Source organism: Anabrus simplex, chromosome 1 (assembly GCF_040414725.1).
Source record: "Anabrus simplex isolate iqAnaSimp1 chromosome 1, ASM4041472v1, whole genome shotgun sequence".
NCBI classification, from domain to species: Eukaryota; Metazoa; Arthropoda; class Insecta; order Orthoptera; family Tettigoniidae; genus Anabrus; species Anabrus simplex.
In genome coordinates this window covers 476,526,496-476,548,967 of record NC_090265.1, presented here as the reverse complement: position 1 = coordinate 476,548,967, position 22,472 = coordinate 476,526,496, and the positions used below count along the sequence as shown (strand labels likewise).

Genomic DNA, 22,472 nt, shown 5'->3' with positions numbered 1-22,472 from the left:
CTACCTGGTGGGAGACAACAACTTCTTTGTCCCATCTTCTGTCCTGTAAGGCTCCGTCGTTAGTAGAGCTCTGTACTAGAGCTGCTAAGACACCTGATTCACTTGGTGCGCTTAGTGATTGTGATGATAAACGTGACAATAAATTATCCACCATGGTTAAGTACACAATTGAGTAGTGAGTGTTTATTTCCTGTCGAAAAAATTAAAAGGAAAGAAATCGCATGACAGGGGTGTACGGAAGTATTGCAAAGTTTAAAAAGTGGCGTGCAATTGGGCCCGTCTGAAACGTAAAATTGCATTATAAACAGAGGGTCTTAAGTGATGAAAAGAAATGGCGTATGGCTTTTAGTGCCGGGATGTGTTCGAGGACATCCGCTCGCCAGATGCAGGTCTTTTGATTTGATACCCCCTGCACGTCATGATGAGAATGAAATGATGATGAAGACGACACGTAATCCCAGTCCCCGTGCCGGGGAATTAGCCAATAATGGTTAAAATTTCTGACTCTGCCCAGAATCGAACCCGGTATCCCTGTGACCAAAGGCTAACACGCTAACCATTTAGCCATGGAGGTGAATGAAACACTGGAAGATATACAAGCCACACTTCAGGTTAGCCCTCATAAACTGATTACCTTCCTGTTTTCATGATAAATAGGTTGTTTCTTAATTCCTTCTTGTTGACGACAACAACGGCTGTCTCCTGCGAGAAGGTCCAGTAGGTTTCTAGGGAAACACAGCCTGTCCTCCTCGCCAGGTCGCTATGAGTACCCCGCTTGAGTTTGACTTAAATTCCTGTTTGCTGGTCAATTATTTTATCTACAAAAGCTATTGTTGTTGTATGAACTCTCTAAAAACTATGAAGTATAACATAATTAGATTAATAATAATGATATACTTTTTAGCACCTAAGAAAAATACCCCAACAACAGCTGTAATGAAGTTATTTTACATCAAATTTCATTTAAACATTTTTAAATGATCAAAATAAGTCACTTGCACTATTAAAGAACACGTTAGGAAATTATACCCAATACAACATCCCACAACACACTGCCGTATCATTCACATCCAATAACTGTTAAACATACAAAACCAATAACATTTAATATTACAGCGAGTTCTGGGATGGATATGTAGTACCTTAAATGGACATCATTAATTTCCTAACATTCTTTCTCTTATTACAGGAATTTAATATTGCTGCTAGCATCTTAAGCAGAAAATAACTTAACAAGAAATGGGAAGTTAGATGCTTTAAAACCAACTCCTTTACAAACTATGCAGTACATTATAATATTACATTTTAGCACCAAAAAGCAGTAACCCCAGCAAATGTAATTCATGGCAAAAAATCTCAAATAAGATGGGAAACTACAGAAGCATAGTCATATGGATTCAACACACATTAAAATTATTTTGCACCTTTATAAAACTGTACAGATCACAGAATAAACCCGTGAAATGTTAAATAAAATTCATGACATAAGAACAATAAGACAGTACTTTGTTTCAAGGAAAGAATAACTATTACTGTGTTTTGATTGATTTCTTTCAGATCAACTCGTGCAAAATTTTCTTATTTCCCTCAAAAATCTAGTTTTGGATAGCTCTATATTTTATGCACTATATCAGTACTAAGGCTTTGCTTTCTCAGTTTATCACTAACACCATGAACATACCTGCTAATTTACCACTATACAGGAAAATTTTCAGATAAATTATCTGAAATTCCTAAATTTTCTTGTCACACATACATAGTGAAATCTAGTCAATCTTGTGCAACATTAAGCAAAATGATCCCACAACTACAAAACTGTATGGCCTGCTATAATACTGTCAGCATTAATTACTGCAAAAGATGATAGCAAAGAACATACAATCAATATTTTAATGCTACAATTGTTCTTAATACTGGCTTGGTCATTAAAACATCCATTTAATATAGTTCTTGTGCTATTGGAAGGGGAAGAAGGAATATGGAATACTAGAAAAGAAAAACTGGCAGAACTCATTTTCAACATCATAGACCATATACAGACACCATGGCATGATACATCACATACCTATTAGTGTGTAACATTTTGACATCTATTTTGGAAAATATGAGGAAAACTCATAAATTTGAAGGAGGAAGCCATAATCACTACGACATTTACAACTAAAAATTCAAATTATTCTTGGTAGTACCTGCTTTTAAAAATCAATATATTGTACTATCTCCACTGTAAGTTTTATTACTAATAAAATCTTGTAGGCCAGAGTATCAATTTTAGAATATTTCTTGTAAACTACATTAACAAATAAAGTCAGGTAAATTGCATTTATCTTCCTAATCCTAATACAGATAAAATCACATTTACTTAAACTTCCTTTATACATTACATATAAATATATATGCCATGGTCTCATGCTATGCATCTATGAGCTGAACATTAGAGGTATATCTTATCAGTGTGAAGCAAAATGCGTTTACCACTTAACAACTACTAGCTTTTGTTAAGTATTATGACTTTCATCAAAATATCAGTCACAATTTCCCACTCCCAACATCTCCAAAATTATTAAAAATTAGTGGTATCATTTTTTTATATATTTGATTTTTGTATAGTACCAAGTTCGAGCAAAAATGGGCAGTATCACATACACAGGGTAGAAACATTTAAGAAAGATACACTGTTGTACAATAAATATTGTAAATTTTAAATGGTTCGTATACTTGTGCCATCAATATGTATATACATATATTTCTTTTCATTTAGAAAAAGTATCAATAAAAGGAAATATCTGGACAGTTGACAAAAGTAAACATTGAGAAATTAATTGAAACAGATTGAGGATGGCGTTTGTTCCAATACAACATAGTACATATGAAGTGCATAGCAAAAATTACCTGATATCTATGGGACTGTTTTTGTTCAAGCTGTGAATTTACAGTAAATGAACTAACGTTCTTTAAAGTAAAATCACCTCATTTCTGCTCAAACCTTTATAATAGAGGGATTGGATAATGAAAGCAAATCACCTGAGTTGCAAAGTTCATGTATACTTGTGTAATAAGTCTATGCCGTATGCAGTGATACATACAATCATGGTTTGTTACGATAATTATCTATGTTTCAGTTAACTTACGTATATCTTGTTCTTTTCTTTAAATATTATCATCATTATTATTTATGATTAATTTTTTTCTTGAAGGGATGCGGAGGGAAAAGATTATGGGGAAGAAAACTGGTGTTTATGTATTTGTGTGTCATTGGATAAGAGAGGAAAAAACGGGGAAGAAGAACAAAGCTTAAATGAAATGATCACAACAGATATAACAATTATGTTTTTATACAACAGCACAACCTTTTTGAAATATTATTTACTGCACAACGGTACTTTTTCTGATTTTTAAATGACGGAAAAGGTGAGGTAGGATGAAAAATTTAGAGGGAAAGGGGTAGGAGACGGAAAGGCGAAGTATAATACACAAGGGAAAATATGGAGCTGGGTGTAATTAGGGATCCCATTCGTACCGGTTTTTCCGGGACATTTCCCGGTTTCAGTGAAGTGTATCCCGACGAACTTCATCCAGGATGCTTACTGTCCTGGTTACTCTGTCATAATTATGGGTTTTAAGTTCGCCGAAACATGTAACGTAAACGTAAAGACATTTTATACATCGATCTTTATTCTGTCGAGTTCGTATAAATCGATTGTAAGAGCGCTATGAAGAAAGGTGCCTAAAGTCATTTCACGCGATTAAAAACTAACAACTAAGCAGTGAAACTATAAATAGAATTACTGCATTGGTTTCTACTTGACAGTACCAGAATACGTTCTCAAAACTGTGTGTGTTTGTTCGTGAGAAGGAGAGAGAGAAATAGGTTAAAACTAGGAACAGTTAGTTTTTTACTATTAGTAAAAACTCATTTTAAGTACACTCCGAGTACTGAGATTTTTATTTCATGTCAAAAAACAGCAGACCAATCGAGCAGATTCGCTTTTGGAAAAATATACGAAGAAGCATGTTCTTCAGATAAGTAAAATAAGTGTACTTGTTCCTGAAAATGAAAGTAATTGCATGTAATTTCTAATGCCTGTCAAACAAAACCATTTTGATGTTATTCTTTTATCATTGAACTGCCCATGATTTGTACACTCTAAAACGTCATACAGCTCACACTGAAAATGTCCCGGTATTTTAATTTCATAAAATGGGGTCCCTAAATTCAATTCAACTGGTCTCAAATCTGATGGAACAACCTCAAGAAAAGGGAGAGATCACGAAAAGAGGAAAAATGTAAGGGGGAGGAAAGAATTTCTAACTACGTGTACTTTCTTTTGTTACATCACTGATGTCCCCCGAAAATTGCACCACGGGCAAAATTGTTCGAGTAAAATCACTTCTTTGTTGTTGCTGGGAGAAAACAAGAAAAATCACAAAAGAAACGTCCTTAACACCCTGTTCATTGCTATACATATATATATATAGTCTCTCGCAAATTCGAGGGGGAGTAGGACAATTTCGCTATCCATTATTATTAATATGATACATTATATATAATATTATAATTGCTATAATTATATCTTTCTACACAGTTCAGTTCCATTTTCTTTTTTGCTTCATTTCTTAATAACAAACTTTCATTCTTGAGAGGTTTGTCGGTGTTTGCATTATCTTAACCTTCTTTTTATCTTTCTGCGGAGATCTTCAAAAAATTATTACAATAAGGGACTGGATAGGAAAAACAAGGAAACGAAAGTTATTTTAAAAAGGGACTTCTTGTTCTTTTTTTCCCTCATTCTTCCCCACACAAACATAAAACATGCACTACCCTGAAGTCCACTAATGTTGCTCACCACACCACGGTACCTTCTGGTCACATTGTACTTTTTTTTATAATATTCACTATGTTTTATGTTTGTTTCTCAGTTTCCTTCGCACTCAAAAGAAGAAGTCGGACACTAAGACAAGTTTCAGCAACGAAGATTTATTTATACCTCAGTATCACGTTTATTACTTCATTTTTGTACAGTTCCCGTTTTATCGCTTTCCTTTAAATTGGTTTTGGGAAAAAATACAATTAATTATTTCTTTTGTACAAAGAATCATCACATTAACTTGAAAAATGTATTTATTACTATTAATTTTAAAATTCCATCTTCCTCGTCTTGTACACATTTTACTTTAAAACGTATGACGTGATAAATTTTATTATTTAAATTTTTCTAATCCCGCTTCTTCCTTTTCCTTAAACGTGCAACGAAGCTGTTGTCATCCGCCATCTTCGACAACGTCGAAATCTCCTCATCAACTTGGGATTGTTTTTTCTTCAGGTAAGTTTCGTATACGTGCTTTATCATTCCTTGAGAGTTCGTTGAGTGAAGATGTGACGATGTCGACGAGACTTGACCCATGACGTCACTGCTTCCGGACCCAGTTATCGGCTGGGGAGTCGGACTTGCTCAGCGGGGCTGCTAGAAACAGAAGAGGAACTGTGGTCAGAAACAGCATCGTATTGCAGGTACACACAATACAAAAGTGAACACAATAATTACAAATCAGAATAATGGAAGATATTCATGAGAAAGTAGAACATTGTTAATGCTTCATACCACTTCTCATGACTACACTCGGTCGTTATTTATGGCTTTTTTATCGGGGCCGCTAACCCACTGTCAGATAGCTGCTCCTAGAACCAGCTTTCAGATTCATGTAAAATAATAATAATAATAATAATAATAATAATAATAATAATAATGCCTGTCCTGGCCTGGAACCGAATTCGGGACCTCCTGGTAAGAGCCCGTACACTGCAGGGCGGAGTAGGGTTTTACTACCTAATGTAATTCCTGTCACCACGTGATATTTCAGGTAAAAATTTCACCCTCGCTGCCATCGGAAATCCAAACTCCGACACATGGATAGAAAGCCAGCAGCTAGCCGCTTAACTTATTATCACAAAATTATTATTATTATTATTTATTATTATTAATAATCCGCGGCCGCCTCTGTGGTGTAGTGGTTAGCGTGATTAGCTGCCACCCCCGGAGGTCCGGGTTCGATTCCCGGCTCTGCCACGAAATTTGAAAAGTGGTACGAGGGCTGGAACGGGGTCCACTCAGCCTCGGGAGGTCAACTGAGTAGAGGTGGGTTCGATTCCCACCTCAGCCATCCTGGAAGTGGTTTTCCGTGGTTTCCCACTTCTCCTCCAGGCGAATGCCGGGATGGTGCCTACCTTAAGGCCACGGCCGCTTCCTTCCCTCTTCCTTGCCTATCCCTTCCAATCTTTCCATCCCTCCAGAAGGCCCCTGTTCAGCATAGCAGGTGAGGCCGCCTGGGCGAGGTACTGGTCATACTCCCCAGTTGTATCCCCCGACCAAGAGTCTGAAGCTCCAGGACACTGCCCTTGAGGCGGTAGAGGTGGGATCCCTCGCTAAGTCCGAGGGAAAAGCCGAACCTGGAGGGTAAACAGATGATGATGATGATGATTAATAATCCGCGTGGTATATTAGTAGTAAGTCTACCCTTTCCCTGGAGGCTCATTTTCCGATAACAGCTCATCCAAGGATATTAACCCAGGACGAGATTCACTCAGCCTCGTGAATTCAATGAAAAGATACTTGATATGAGAGGAGGTGAACCCGGTTAAGAAAGTCGAGGAAGTCCTTATAGTACCCACGTAGCAATCGTGTGGGGAAAACTAAGTACCTAATATCGAGTAGTGGAATATCAGTCACCTTGATGAAGAACACTGAAATGCGTTCAAAACGTTGGCAACCTGTACATAATGTGTTTATAATACACTGACACTGTCTAACTTAGGGGAGCAGAACTCAAATCGGTGACGCTGCGTAATGTATCCTCTAGCGTCAATAGAAACAGTCTTTTTTTTTTTTTGCTAGTGACTTTACGTCGCAGCTACACAGATAGTTCTTGTGGCGATGATGGGATGGGAAAGAAAGCGGTCGTGGCCTTAATTAAGGTACAGCCCCGGCACTTGTCTGGTGTGAAAATGGAAAACCACGGTCTTCAAGGCTGCCGACAGTGGGATTCGAACCCATTATCTCCCGGACGCAAGCTCACAGCCGCACGGCCAACTCCCCGATGAAACAGTCTCTAAGCCATTCTAAAGACAAGTCGACACTCATTGATAAGAAGCTTCATATTCTGAACCGTGAAGAGAGTTGCTAAAACAAAATGCGTTAACTGAGCAATGTATTATACAACGAAAAGTTACACACAACAGAGACTTAAAAAGAGCATATAGTCGCCAGTAGCTGATTTCGTGAAGCGTTCGTTATATCTCATTCCAGCTTTAGTTCCTCAACTTAGTTAATTAAATTTACGTAGTTAATATTTGACTATGCATTTTAACTGGTACATTTTCTACTTTGGTGGTATTGCAAGCGCTTAGCGAAATAACTGACGTACTTCACTACAGTACTACATGATGGTACTACCGGTTTTATATGCAATTCATTTATTTTTCAAGACAGTATTTTGTACATTTCTTAATTTAATATTTCATTCACCTATCAGAACTTCGAACAGTTTGTTTGCTATGAAGCAACATTCATGTTCAATCAGTCACTACTAATCTGCATTTAGTGCTGTCGCCCAGGTGGCAGATTCCCTATCTGTTGTTTTCCTAGACTTTTCTTAAATTATTGCAAAGAAATTGGAAATTTTTTGAACATTTCCCTTGGTAAGTTATTCCAATCCCTAACTTCCCTTCCTATAAACGAATATTTGCCCCAATTTGTCCTCTTGAATTTCAACTGTATCTTCATATTGTGATTTTTCCTACGTTTAAAGACACCGCTCAAACTTATTCGTCTACTGATGGCATTCCACGCCATCTCTACACTGACAGCTCAGAACATACAACTTAGTCGAGCAGCTCGTCTCCTTTCTCCCAAGTCTTCCCAGCCCAAACTTTCCAACATATTTGTAACGCTACTCTTTTATCGGAAATCCCCCAGAACAAATCGAGCTAATTTTTTTTCTTGAATAGGTAATCATGGTGAGGGTCCAATACACTGGAACCATATTCTAGTTGGGATCTTACCACAGACTTATATGCCCTCTCCTTTACATCCTTACTACAACCCCCAAATACCCCATAACCACGTACAAAGGTCTGTACCCTTTATTTACAATCATATCTATGTGATTAGCCCAATGAAGATCTTTCCTTATATTAACACCTAGGTACATACAATGATCCCCAAAAGGAACTTTCATCCCATGAGCGCCGTAATTAAAACTGAGAGGACTTTTCCTGTTTGTGAAACTCACAACCTGACTTTTAACCCCGTTTATCATCATGCCATTGCCTACTGTCCATCTCACAACATTATCGAGGTCATTTTACAGTTGCTCACAATCTTGTAATTTATTACTCTGTCTAGAGTAACATCATTTGCAAGAAGCCTTATCTCTGATTCCACTTCTTTACACATATCATTGATATATACAAGAAAACATAAAGGTCCAATAATACTGCCTTGAGGAATTCCCCTCTTAATTGTTACAGGGACAGATAAAGCTTCACCTACTCCAATTCTCTGAGTTCTATTTTATAGAAACATAGCCACCCATTCAGTCACTCTTTTGTCAAGTCAAACTGCACTCATTTTTGCCAGTAGACGTCTATGATCTACCCTATCTAATGACTTAGATAGGTCAATCGCGATACAGCCCATCTGACCTCCTGAATCTAAGATATCTGCTACATCTTGTCGGAATGCTACAAGTTGAGCTTCAGTGAAATAACCTTTCCTAAACCCAAACTGCCTTCTATCAAACCAGTTATTAATTTTGCAAGCATGTCTAATATAATCAGAAAGAATGCTTTCCCGAAGCTTACATGTCAAGCTGACTGGCCTGTAATTTTCAGTTTTATGTCTATCACCCTTTCCTTTTACACAGGGGCTACTATAGCAACTCTCCATTCATTTGGTATAGCTCGTTCATGCAAACAATAATCAAGTATTTCAGATATGATACTATTTCCCAACCAATTGTCTTTGATACATCCCCCAAAACAGTATCAATGCCAGCTGCTTTTCTAGTTTTCAACTTCTATATCTTACTGTAAATGGCATTGTTGTCATAGGTAAATTTTAATACTTCTTTAGTATTAGTCACCTCCTCTATCCGGATATTATCCTCGTAACCAGCAATCTTTACATACTGCTGACTGAATACTTCTACCTTTTGAAGATCCTCAGATACGCACCCCTTGTTCATTAATGATTCCTGGTATGTCCTTCTTGGAACCTGTTTCTGCCTTAACGTACCTATACATACATTTCCATTCTTCACTCAAATTTGTATGACCGCCAGTTATGCTTGCCATCATGTTATCCTAAACTGACATTCAATTTTCTAGTAAGTTCCTTCAGTTTCTCCTTACTTCCACAACCATTTCTAACTATTTCTTTCCAACCTGTACCTCCTTCTTAGTCTCTTTACTTTTCTGTTATACTATTGTGGATATTTACCATTCCTTACCTCCCTTAAAGGTACAAACCTATTTTCACATTCCTCAACAATTGCTTTAAACCCATCCCAGAGTATGTTTACATTTTTATTTACCGTTTTCCACCGATCATAGTTACTGTTTAAAAACTTCCTCATGCCTGTTTTGTCAGCCATATGGTACTGTCTAATAGTCCCAATTTTAATACTTTCCTTGCTTTTAAATTTAATTTAACTACCACAAAAACAGCTTCGTGATCACTAATACCATGTATTACTTCGGTTTCTCTATAGAGCTCATCAGGTTTTACCAGCACCACATCCGTAATAGTCTTCCCTTCAGTTGGTTCCATCACTTTCTGAATCAGATGCCCTTCCCATATTAACGTATTTGCCATTTGTTGGACATGCTTCCTGTTGTTCGCATTACCGTCCCAATTGACATTTGGTAAATTGAGATCACCCGTTACAATCACGTCCCTTGCCTTATCGTTTCCCACATAGCTGATTAACTAATCAAATAATTCTTAATCAGCGTCAGCGCTACCGTTTCCCGGTCTGTACACTCCAAAGACATCAAGTTGCCTATTAGCTTTAGAGATGAGCCTTGTACCTAGAATTTCTTGTCATCTTTAACTTTTTCGTAGCTTACATATTCTTCTTTCACCAGAATGAACACTCCCCCTCCTACCATTCATATCCCATCTTTACGATACACAGTTCCGTGAGAAAATTTCTCCATCCACTATGTCATTTCTCAGCAATGACTCAACTCCTATTACAATATCTGGTGAGTATATATATTAAATTACTTACTTCTATTCCTTTCTTTACAATTCTTCTACAGTTCAGCAATAAGATTTTTATGTCATCCCTACTTGACTTCCAGTTTCCTGTTCCCTTATCACCGCTCCCTAGGCCACCCCGTTTCCCTGAATGTACCTCCCTATAAACCTTCTAAACAAATTTCCTAACCTATATGTACCACTGCAGTTTAAGTGAAGGTCATCTGAGTGCGGATCCCCATCTCCTACCCACCCATGAGGATCTAGAAATCTCACTCCCATTTTCCCACATACCCACTCACCAGTCTCATTTCAATCCCCAATCACCTTCCAGTCAGTATCCCTCCTACATAGTATTCCAATGTTAACAATCTCTGCTTCATTAAACTTCACCCATGCTGCATTTACCATATTCCACACATCCCCCACTATGTTGGTACTTATACCTGCTTGTCTTACATTGTTAGTACCAACATGAAACACTACCACCTTCTCCTTTCCCTCCTCCTTCTCTTCTACTTTCATCAACAACTGCCTTAACCTAATTCCTGGATAACACTCTACCCTGGTTCCCTTTCCTCCACACACTTTCCCCACATGTCTAACAATGGAATCCCCCATGGCAGGAGCCTCAACTCTATCCAACTCATTTGATCCCCCCGCCCCCTCTTGTTCAGTGTTATCGTTCCGGATAGCTGCAGAAGCTACTTCGTCCTCCCTTTTCTCCATCCCATGACTCTGTTCAATCTGTCTTTTCCTATCCACTTCTCGACATTTCCCTTTCCTTCCTTTTCCCTTCTTCCTACGTCCACACTTCTCAGCAACAGCTCCCTGTTCCTCATCTTACCTTGGATGTTTTGCCTCCAGTGACTCGTCCCGATTTCTCACAGACACCTGTCCTGAATTCTAATCCTGAATGGAGCCCTCAGCCTGCAATCTCATTCCCCTTCAAACATTAGACCACCTGTCTTCTAAAATTATCCCCTTTCCTTCCCATTCCTCTTTTACACCTACTGTATCCTATACATTGATTTGAGGGAGACCTACTTTCCTTCCTGGCCTCTGAAAGAATCCTAATTATCTCCCTCACACTCTCCAACTCCTTCATATTACTTAATGCCTGGCCATACCCACAGTTCCTACACTTGCACTCCTTAGTCAGTCTTAACTGAATAAAGAACAGAAAAGGAAAAATAACTTATTCTGTGCAAAATCAAAATGAAAGGAAAGAAATATTATCTAGGATAGTTCACAAAGATCACACAACAATGAAGTAATTAATATAGGCTACTACTACAATACTACTTAGTTGTCCGACTCGTTGGCTGAATGGTCAGCGTATTGGCCTTCGGTTCAGAGGGTCCCGGGTTCGATTCCCGGCCGGGTCGGGGATTTTAACCTTAATTGGTTAATTCCAATGGCCCGGGGGTTGGGTGTTCGTGCTGTCCCCAACATCCCTGCAACTCACACACCACACATAACACTATCCTCCACCACAATAACACGCAGTTACCTACAAATGGCAGATGCCGCCCACCCTCAGCGGAGGGTCTGTCTTACAAGGGCTGCACTCGGCTAGAAATAGCCACACGAAATTATTATTACTACTTAGTTGTACAATTTGTTTTCGTACAACACCCTAACAGGATGAAAATTGTTGTTCATTAGTGAAAACAGAAAATAATTCACAAGAATTACACAATTCCAAACTGCAGTTAAGTCTACCCTAACTACAACAGAATTCTAGTAAGAGAGTTACTACAGATACCACAGATACTATACTACATATATATTTCACAGTAATAGAATAAACACACTAATTTCAAATAAGATACTTACAATACACTACAATACTTTTTAAACTACGTTCAGACGTATCCTGATTACAATAGGCTAGGTAATTACTAAACACAAATAAAAATGATAATTTCAATTAGGCCTCAAGTTAGAAATTCGCAAGAACTAGTCAAGGATTACCAACAAATTAAATGCGTAGACAGATTAATATTAGTATTACTCTATCCTACTATGCTGTAATAGAAATGAAACCTGCCGTTTGGTTAAATGTGTATCAAAAGGGTTGCCTACACAAAGATACACACGAATATAACAGGCAAGATACTATTTAATATACCGTATCTACATTACCATTTTCAACTGAAATTTGGTTATGTGATTATTACAGATGGTGGATTACTATTATTTTCCCTACTCCGCGGAACGGAGAATAAAAGTGTCCTCAAATCCTGAAAAATATGAGGTTGTTTACAATAATTTCTCAAAGATACTTCTATCAAAACTATGCCAGGGACTTGAACTGCAATTATTGGGATATAGGAACTTTATTATTATTATTATCTAATCGCTCATAAATACTGAAACATCGAGGGTGTGAAATATAAATTACAGATACTTTAACTGCCCACTCAGAACTACAAATGATCGGAATACAACAATCAGCTGATTTTTATTTATATTTTCTTGATACACTACACCCTTTGTTCACGACTGTAGCCAACAATGCCAACATTTGAATACGAACAGCGACAATAATCAATAACAATACAACGACTGTTGTATTAGATAGTATCTTGCCTGTTAAATTCGTATGTATCTTTGTGTAGGTAACCCTTTAGCATTTAACCAAACGACAAGTTTCATTTCTATTACAGCATAGTAGTATAGAGTAGTACTAATATTAATCTGTCTACCATTTCGCCAGTGAAATACTGCACATTATGTTGAAATTATTTCCTTAAACAAAATTTATAACAGTACTGTATCGCGTTATTGAAAGTTATTACAGTTTAACTGCTATTTTAAATACCCTGTCAATTGCCTGCACAAATATAACCGCTGCCGAAGTTACGACTCCTTTTTAATATCACGTTTTCGTAAGTATTTTATTATATATTGTATGTCTTAACCTTACTGGATTTGGTATCTGTATTTTCATTTTTTTTATGTTTGATGCTTAGTTTAATACTTTAATATTATAAAAATGTAGTTACTGTGATCATAAATCTGTATTGTATTATAAGAAGACGCTACATAAAGGGGCTTTTCAGCCTCAGTGGCATGTAAATCATGATCAATAAATTCAATTCAATTCAATTCAACAAACCTACTGATATTTTAATAATGATATTATTAGGAAAGAGATATTTCTTCTTTCACGCAGTTTTAAATTACAGCTTGTAATCTAGCGCGCACCTACGGAACTACTGTGTGAAAATTGTAAATAAGTACCACTAATCGCAGTTACTACAAACAAACCTAAACACCAATATTTGTGAGAGTAATTGTATCACACACAAAATTTGCTAAATTTCTACAACTATTAACTACTAAGATAATACACAGCTCTTGGAACAGCCAATCACTCGCTAGCGCATCCAACAATGAACCTCACCACGCAATCGCGTAACAGTTCTCTTGAAAGAGTCCAAGAAGGAAGTGCACCCTGTGCCGGCATACCGTTTCTAAGCAATTCACCACACAGTGTCCGATATTTCGAAAAAGTCAGCTGTATCATTTCGCCATTCCTTATACACTCTAATGTTGTAGCCGCTCGGCACAGTGATTTTGAAGGAAACAGCATCGTTGCATCGTTCGATGACATCATACAGAGGTCACACTCTTGTTGCTAGATACAATGGTCCTTCATCTTTAAAATGTGATATTGAACATTGTGTAGAAATTTTAAGATTTCAATGTGTTTGTAACGCTCACTGAACCATGTACCGTTGGGAGATCAGAAGAATGCACATGCCCGGTGAGACACGGGGCGAAGGGGTTTTCACCAGCAGAGCCAGTGACGCAACGGTTACCATAGCAACTGTGCTACTATCCAGGCGACTTTGTATTATCTTCTACTGGCAGCTCATCACTCTTGTCAGTTGTAATCCAGCAAACTGCAAAGTATGAGTCAATGTTTTCGTGTAGCAGATACGAGCAGATAAGAGCCGATCTATCTGGGCAGAACAGGAAGTTCGTGCTTGCAGGCCACATTCCTCATTCTTGCATTCTTCTCATCTCTACACAGTACGATTCCGAAACTACAGACGTATTCTAGTAAGTCCAAAAATTCAAACAGTACTCAAGAGTGTACAATGCAGAAATGTTCGTTCAAAGGTAGCAGAGCACTACTCCTGTGTTTTATTTTTTTTTTTCAAAAACTGCTGCCGGTTGTTGGGAGATCCTTGAGCAGATACTGCACAGTATATGTGTGCAATGCGGTGGGGGCCATAAAGGCGGACATTAGTGCGGTCAGGTCATAATTGAAAGCTGTAGCCCAGGTGAGGGAATGTTTCGGAGGTTCCTCATTAACTCCTGGACATTCCCACATTCCACTCTACCACCAGACAGCTTGGCGGGCTCCGCTATCAAGATTCTTGTAGCTAAGAAGAATGCCAGCCTGCACAGAAGAGATCACAACGAGACAATGACAAAATGTACCAGATCAACAGTTCAGATTCCATTTGTTTTCTCATTAATTCGTTTATTTTAAAACCCTCCCACGACCCGATTTAGATTCTCCCTTCCACTTCCAAATAACCGTTTGTCCTTATTACTTCATTTGAAGGGCGTGAATCATTGTCATCAGTCTCCCATAATTAAGTCTGATAAACTGGCCCATCCGGGCCAGTAAGTTTTACTGAGTGACTTGCCTATGTGGTTTCCCGTTTTATAGCACGTAAGTACCGGGCCACGGATGAAACTTTTCATGTTCTAGCCCTTCCTCAACCTAGGGTCACCCATAACATTAAAAACTAAGCAGAATAAAACCATGCAGTGTGGTAACTTCAATTATTTTGACGCAAATAAGTGCACCATGAACTGAACTAAATCACTGTACAACTCCGGTATTTTTTTCTGAGAGGGCCTTTGAACTCTTACAACAGAAACTTTACAGGAATTTCACAAAGCAGAATCTCGGCTACTAAGGTAATGATATGAGTCCAGATATATATGTAAATACAATTTTTTCTCTGCTTGTATCTGCCGGAATAAAAAAATTACGAATTAGGCTTCTGGGACCATTATATTTAACTTAAATGCTACTTATTTTTACTTAAAAAGAGGAATTTATACCAAATGCCCAATTAAACGTAGTGGATTATACAGAATTATAAAACATTATTTACATTTTTCCGATTTTAAATTGAAAGTTGTCAGAACGTTTATGAAATACATACTCCTGATTTCACGACACGACGGGTCAACCACTGAAGTTTAACCAGGTATTTCCCAGTTTATCATTACATCTTGCACTTCGTAACTAGTTCAAGAAAAAGGAGCTGATAGGTCTCAGTACATAATTGGCTCGTCACCCTTCCATCTGAATGCAGCTCAACTTATGCTGCTATCTTTTTTTAACTGGTTTTACAAGAAATTGGAAACGACAAAGTGTGCAGGGCGTGGGGTATTTTCTCACTCCACCGCTTGGAGGCAGCGTACCTACTCTGACTCCTTCAATAAGTCTTGCCCCATGGCTAAATGGTCAGCGTGCTGGCCTTTCGTCACAGAGGTCACGGGTTCGAATCCAGGCAGGGTCGGGAATTTTAACCTTAATTGGTTAATTTCGTTATCACGGGGCCTGGGTGCATGTGTCGTCTTCATCATCATTTCATCCTCATCACGACGCACAGCTCGCCTACGGGAGTCAAATCAAATGACCCGCATCTGGCGAACCGAACTTGTCCTCGCACACTCCCGGCACTAAAAGCCATACGCCATTTCATTTTTCCTTCAATAAACCAGGTAGAGGTTTGCAAGTGAGGGATAAGGGTTGTATTGTGTTCATTAACATTTGCAGTAAGCGATGGTATTTGAAGTACTTCCAGGAACCGAGGACGTTATGGTTTGTCGCGGTCAGTAGTACAGTTCTGTATTAGTTCTGCAGTGAACATTTCAAGCAGGAAGGCTCCCATCCGAAGTTCTTTTGCTGTCAAACTTTGATTCTGATTATCTATCTACCTCAAATAGGTCAACACACACGAAATGCACTTCACAACAAAAACAAGCAGTTGCCTTCAGTGAAAAAGCAAACTTCATAAACACAGACACAAAATAATTCTTCCCGAAATGAGTTTCATAAAGACATGTACGAAGCCACGATTGCAGCAAACAAGCCATGGAATAAAGTTCAGTTGCCAAATACTGTGGTTTTTTTCGAGATGTACGGTTGTCGCCAAGTTCTTGACGAATCTACACTTCGCAAGGGATATCTTGATGCCTGCTACGATAATGTTGTGGAGTCCTTTAGGACATCCAGATTGCTATGGGTGAAACCACCGACATTTTGGACCGATACATTGCAAACTTGGTTGTGGGAAGGCCGAGTTCGGACAACGCAACGAAAGGAGTTCTAGAACACAAAGATCATGCAATAATTGTGCGCGATTCGTTAATGACGTACTCAAAGTATTGTGACCTGGAATTGTACAATACGAAAGAGTTCTTTTAATGTACACTGACTCTGCAGCCTAAGTGTTGAAGGCTGCAACTGCACTTTGAATCTGTTTCTTCAACCAAAGGAGTGTTTTTGTTTGTGAAGCGGTACTTGCTCCACAGCCCATATTACCATGATGGGGCACTTGGATAAAGGCAGTTTTCTAGAGTGGACGCCTTCAGTATGCTACGATTGTATTTGACTCTTTCCTTCTTGAATCAGGCTTATCAGTGAGATAAACTCAACAAATAGATGGAAACTTGACTATAATTCATGGAAAACATCTGTGACGTGAAAAATAATTGAATTCAGTTCGCAGATTAGAAAATTCCATGAAAAAATGTCAGTTACTTCGTGACAGATCCTCAATAAACAGTCGCGAGTAACTCCAAAATATATTGCTCTCAGACACATCCATGTCGGGCGATCCTTTTCAGTGTACCTACAAGAATATACTTCGCGATCACCGATGGAATCTGACTCGCACCTTGACTGACTTTTGTACCACAATATAATGTGACATAATTATTTATGTAACTTAAACGTTTTTCAGTCTGTCAATCACTAATTGTAGCACTTTAACGCTATAACATTCCTGTAAATAAAAACAACACCAAAACTTTGAAATTATATTGAGTCCATAATGAAAAGTATGGCTTCCTTCTTTACAAAGGAATTTTTAGAAAATCAACATCTACGAACGCGAGGCAGAATAACGAGGAGCAAAATGACATTTCTTCTTCTTCTTAATCTGTTTCCCTCCAGGGTAGGTTTTTCCCTCGGACTCCAGCGAGGAATCCCACCGCTACCGCCTCAAGGGCAGTGTCCCGGAGCTTCAGACTTCGGTTCGGGGAATACAACTGGGGAGAATGACCAGTACCTCGCCCAGGCGGCCAACAGGAGCCTTGTACTTATTTCTACGAACAAAATAAAAATTACTTTTACACTTCCACTAAAGTGAGATATTTACCTTTATAAGTTACGTTTATACTGAAAGGGATGCCTAGCGGGGGCGGCCCAGATGGACGTGGGTTCGATTCCCTGTCAGGAAGTCGAAAATTTTAAGAAATGACATTTCCACTTCTGGAGCGGCACACGACCGTACGGTTCACTCAGCCTACATCAGAAATGTGTGCCAGATTAATTCCCATCCCATTTAATGCCACAAAGTTACGAATAGTGGAAGCCTTTACCTTCCTCTGCTCCATGGGATTTCATGGCCTGTACGGAGATGGCTTTTTATGTCGAAACTGGGGAAGTAAATTGTATCGAATATCAAATCTTTAGTTCCTACTAAAGTATTTCTACTGCCAGAGTCCGCAGCCGGCGGCGGGCCCAAAAACAAAGCACTCCGGTACGATCAATAAAAGCTACGCGCTGGTAATACAAACAATCCGACCCGTCCATTGTGCGGTCCTTTATGTATTGCCACACTGCAGACGGACCTTAAGGGGATATTTTAGTGCTCCTGAAAAAACTTCAACTCGTATCTCTCGGAGTTCAGATCTTATGCAGTACATCCCACTCTTAGATCATAAGGCAATGAATACCTTCGTGTGCTATTGAATGACCAGTCCGATAATTCCTCCAGGTGGAGTACTGTACGCTGTAAAGAAGAGCAGGGCGACACTAACAGTCAGGTAATTAACAGGCAATCTCTACATTATTTACAGTTATTGATACAGTACGATAAATATGTAAAAAGCGAAAGATTTATGCGATTTGAAAGGAGACCAGATAAATATGTACACACATATCAGTAAAAATTATAAGAACTAAATGTAGCTTGATCGGTTCGAGATTCACTCAACCTACGTGAGAACATTTGCTGAGTTATCTGACGGTGAGATAGTGGCTCCAGTCTAGAAAGCCAAAGATAACATCCGAGAAGAACCGTTACGCGAACCACGAGTCACCTTTTAATCTGCAGGCCTTCCGGCGGAGCAGCGGTCACTCGCTAGGCCAAAGTCCATCAGGGCTCTAGCGGCATGGGGGTTGCAAATTAATCATATATAAAATTAGCCTTAAGTAATTTAGAAAACAGTAATAATGATAGACATGTTTAAGCCCGTATCTTCTTATGCTGGTTTTTCAGACCCTAGGCTTACTATCCCAAAATGATGAGAAGGGCATCCCCTGTTAACTGTTTAACTTGTGTACGCTTTTACTTAAAGTACCTGTCGACCATTATACCTCTCGACTGAAGTAAAGTGCTTCAACTTGGTATGTTCGATCCTGGCTCAGTTCGTTCGTATTTTAAGGTGCACAAACACACTCGTTATCATAAAAACCAGAACACCTTGAAAGACTAGAGATAGGAAGTTCATATTCACAGGACATGTGCAATGGTATGTTCTCTTCAGAACTTGAGCAGACGTGCAGGATGCCTCGCAGACGTACGCGAGAACCGTACCGTCAAATGATTGAGTTTGAAAGAGGACGCATTATTGGCATGACAGAACGTGACACATCTATCCGGTAAAATGCTGCTCGTGTGGGACGAAGTGTGTCGGCAGTGCAACGGGTGTGTACAGAATGGTTCACAGAAGGCCGTAGAACACGACGAGATGGGTCTGGTCGCACCACATAGTCCAACCCCCGATAAGATCAACACCTCATCCGAATGGCATTGCAGGACAGATCTGCGACCTGCTTGGATCTGGTGCAACAGAGTAACACATCGTACTTTATCACGAGCGACAGTCCTCTATTTATTACGGTCTGGCCTACCGGCGTGCCGTCCACTTGCCCGCCTACCTTTGACTAATATTCATAAACATGCTAGACTGCACTGGTATACGGAACGACGTCACGGGGGACAGAATTGGCGGTTGATAGTCTTTTTGGACGAATTCAGGTCCTGTTTGTTTGAAAATGATGGCCGCATTTTGGTTCGCCGCAGACAGGGGGAGAGGCATCACACTAATTGCATTCGCACAAGACATACAGCGCTACCTCAACGCCTCATGGTGTGGGGTGCTACTGGGTACAACCACAAATCACAGCTGATATGTGTCCAGGGCACTGTGATCAGTTTGACCTACGTAAATGACATGTCATCCTGCGACCCGTAGCCATACCCTTTCTGCACGACATCTCAGACGCCATAGCTCAGCGGACAATGCGTGACCACATGTTGCTGAACGAATATGTGCTCTCCTGTTGTCACAGAATGTCAGACTGTTACCCTGGCCCGCCCGATCACCGGACTTGTCGCCCATCGAAAACGTGTGGGATATGGTGAAACGACGGGTGTGGCATGTGACCCAATGCCAACCACCAAAGATGAATGCAGCATGGATGGCTATACCCCAGGACGCCATTCGCACTGTTTACGCGTCGCTTCAATCGCGCATGGAACAAGTTATCAGTGCCCATGGAGGACCCTGTGCCTACTAGGCAACAGGACACATGCTGAGCCTAGGTGAATGAAATGCTAATCGTTTCTGCAGAACATAATAATGAACATGTCCTATGAATATGAAATTCCTGTCACTAGTCTTTCTATATGTTCTGTTTTTTATTAAAATGAGTGTACGTCAGCCTCGAGTCCGTAGATTTACTGGTACGTAAAACAACTCCTGCGGGACTGGATTCTAGCATCTTAGCGTCTCTGAAAACCGTAAAGGGTTTAACCCGTAGTTAGTGGGACGGAAAAAACAAACAACATTAAGTGTTTCAATATCCTTTAGTTGTAGCTAGTGAACTAGTTTAATGGCAACAAATTGACATTGGAATAACAGACCGATTGTCAGTAATCCCTTATGTCCTCTGTTTATGGGATTAGTTCATAGCGACATTAATCCACTGTGTTTATTGAAGTGCACAGATTACTGCAGAGGCTGTAACTGCACGGAAATGTTCTTCTTCATAATCTAATTCACAATCATTCAAAGTGAACAACGAATGAAAGAAACTCTTCGTAAAATTGTTTTTAGTTTTGTTTGTGGCGGGTGTTATAGGTCCACTATGTAATTTAACATTTGTATCATCTTGAGAGGCGATCTTAGCCCCAGCACCTGAAAACTTGAGACGTGTGTGATGGACACGGACTCCATCTGGGCCTGATTCCACTCCCTTGCTGCAAGCTTGTCTTCTTCCTAAACCCTTTGGATCAACGGTAGCTATATTCGATTCTTACGGTATTAGGCTCGCATAGCCAAAGAATCTGTCACGACTCCTCTCTCTCTCTCTTCACCCGACTTTCTCAGTATGCAAAAAGTCGAAACAGTCCATCTTCCTCCTCTAGTCATCGTACTAATGACAACTGAGCGAGCACGCCGCGCTCTTCGGGGCGCGTAGTTCAGAGCTTGCATTCGGCAGCCCTGAAGATGGTTCTGCGGACTTCCCATTTTTACACCGGGCAAACGCTGGGGCTGTTCCTTAACTAAGGCCACGGTCGCTACCTTTCCTTTCCATGCGTCGCCGAAAACTTTCGATGTGTTAGTGCGACGTTAAACAACGACAACTTTCCAGGATTACTGATCTCAACACTACTTCTACATTTTCTACGCTGACTTCTTTATTATTGGAAATAAAAATCACATTTTGCATTGCTATGACCACGATATTAAACACCATGCCATTTATAAGCTTCGCTGCTTGTCTATACAAGGTACGGTAAGGGTGTATTCTGCCCGAAGGCAGGTTCGAACCTCCGCAGAGTTGTGCCTGAGCCGGAGTTTACGTACGGTAGGGTGGCCAGTTCCTTTCCGCTTCTCCATTCCCTTACCTCCCACCAACAGCGCTTGGCAACCCATCCAAATCTTGACCACGCCCAAAGTTGCTTAACTTTGGAGATCTCACGGGATCCGGTGTTTCAAGACGGCTACAGCCGTTGGTCTATACAATGTAAAATAATATATATCATTTACGTTCTAGAAAGCTTCGCATACTTTTCGATGAATTTATTCCTTAGCTTATTAGCTTATTAGATGCCGTCCTGGGATGCCCGGGATCGATTCCCGGTAGCCTACTTCCAGAGATTTAAGAATGGACAAAGGGCTGGTATGTGGTTGAAATGGCACATGCAACTCACCTCCATTGGGGGCGTATCTGGAAAGAGCTGCACCACCTCGAGACGAGGATACAAGTTTACTTACTTTAATTACCTACTCTTCATTGCTGTTATTCATACTTCGAATCTAAAATTATTTATTTGAAATTTTCTGATGGATTAAAGTTTGAGAGTTCGGATATGAAGGAAGCAGCATTCACCCCTCTATCCTCAAATTAAACCATTTCAACTTAGCTCCCAGCGAAAGTAACTCCCGACGAACAAAGGAATACTGGAGTTTTCCTAGTTAAACGCACGTCGTCCTACCAATATAAATTTGTCAAACAGCCCGCGAGATTTATCGAACTCTACTACCTCTGTCACTCCAAGAACATGTCACAATAATCACACTTCATACAACTGACAGGACGTGTCTATGTATCGAAACAGTGATTCAGAAACATGTAGTTGTTGACACAAAATGGACGACAATGCGTGCTTGCAGACTAGATTAATGCATTTACCTGTAATGGGAATGTCGGGCCTAGCGCAGTTCCCTGGGGAACACAGCCCGAATCCATAGCCGTGATTGACCCGTGTTGCCGCGGCCGACAGACCGCAGGTGTGCGATGTTGAGTGCAATAACACGGGATATAGCTACACAGGGGGAGAGACAGTGAGGGGCCGAGGGCACTGTTAGACACACGCTCTGAATTTAAGTGAAAATATTGCGAGTGAAGGAGTGTCTCTCTATCGAATAAAT

General features: G+C 39.7%; 1 protein-coding gene across 1 annotated transcript in view; it reads right to left on the bottom strand.

The window, feature by feature from the left end:
• Positions 1-256: 256 nt before the first annotated feature.
• LOC137500848 (homeobox protein homothorax-like) overlaps positions 257-22,472 on the bottom strand; it is a 480,185-nt gene continuing 457,969 nt past the window's right edge. Inside the window, exon 8 of the mRNA XM_068227557.1 lies at positions 257-5,465. The gene's annotated coding sequence lies outside the window, so the exon portion shown is untranslated. The remainder of the gene's footprint in view (positions 5,466-22,472) is intronic.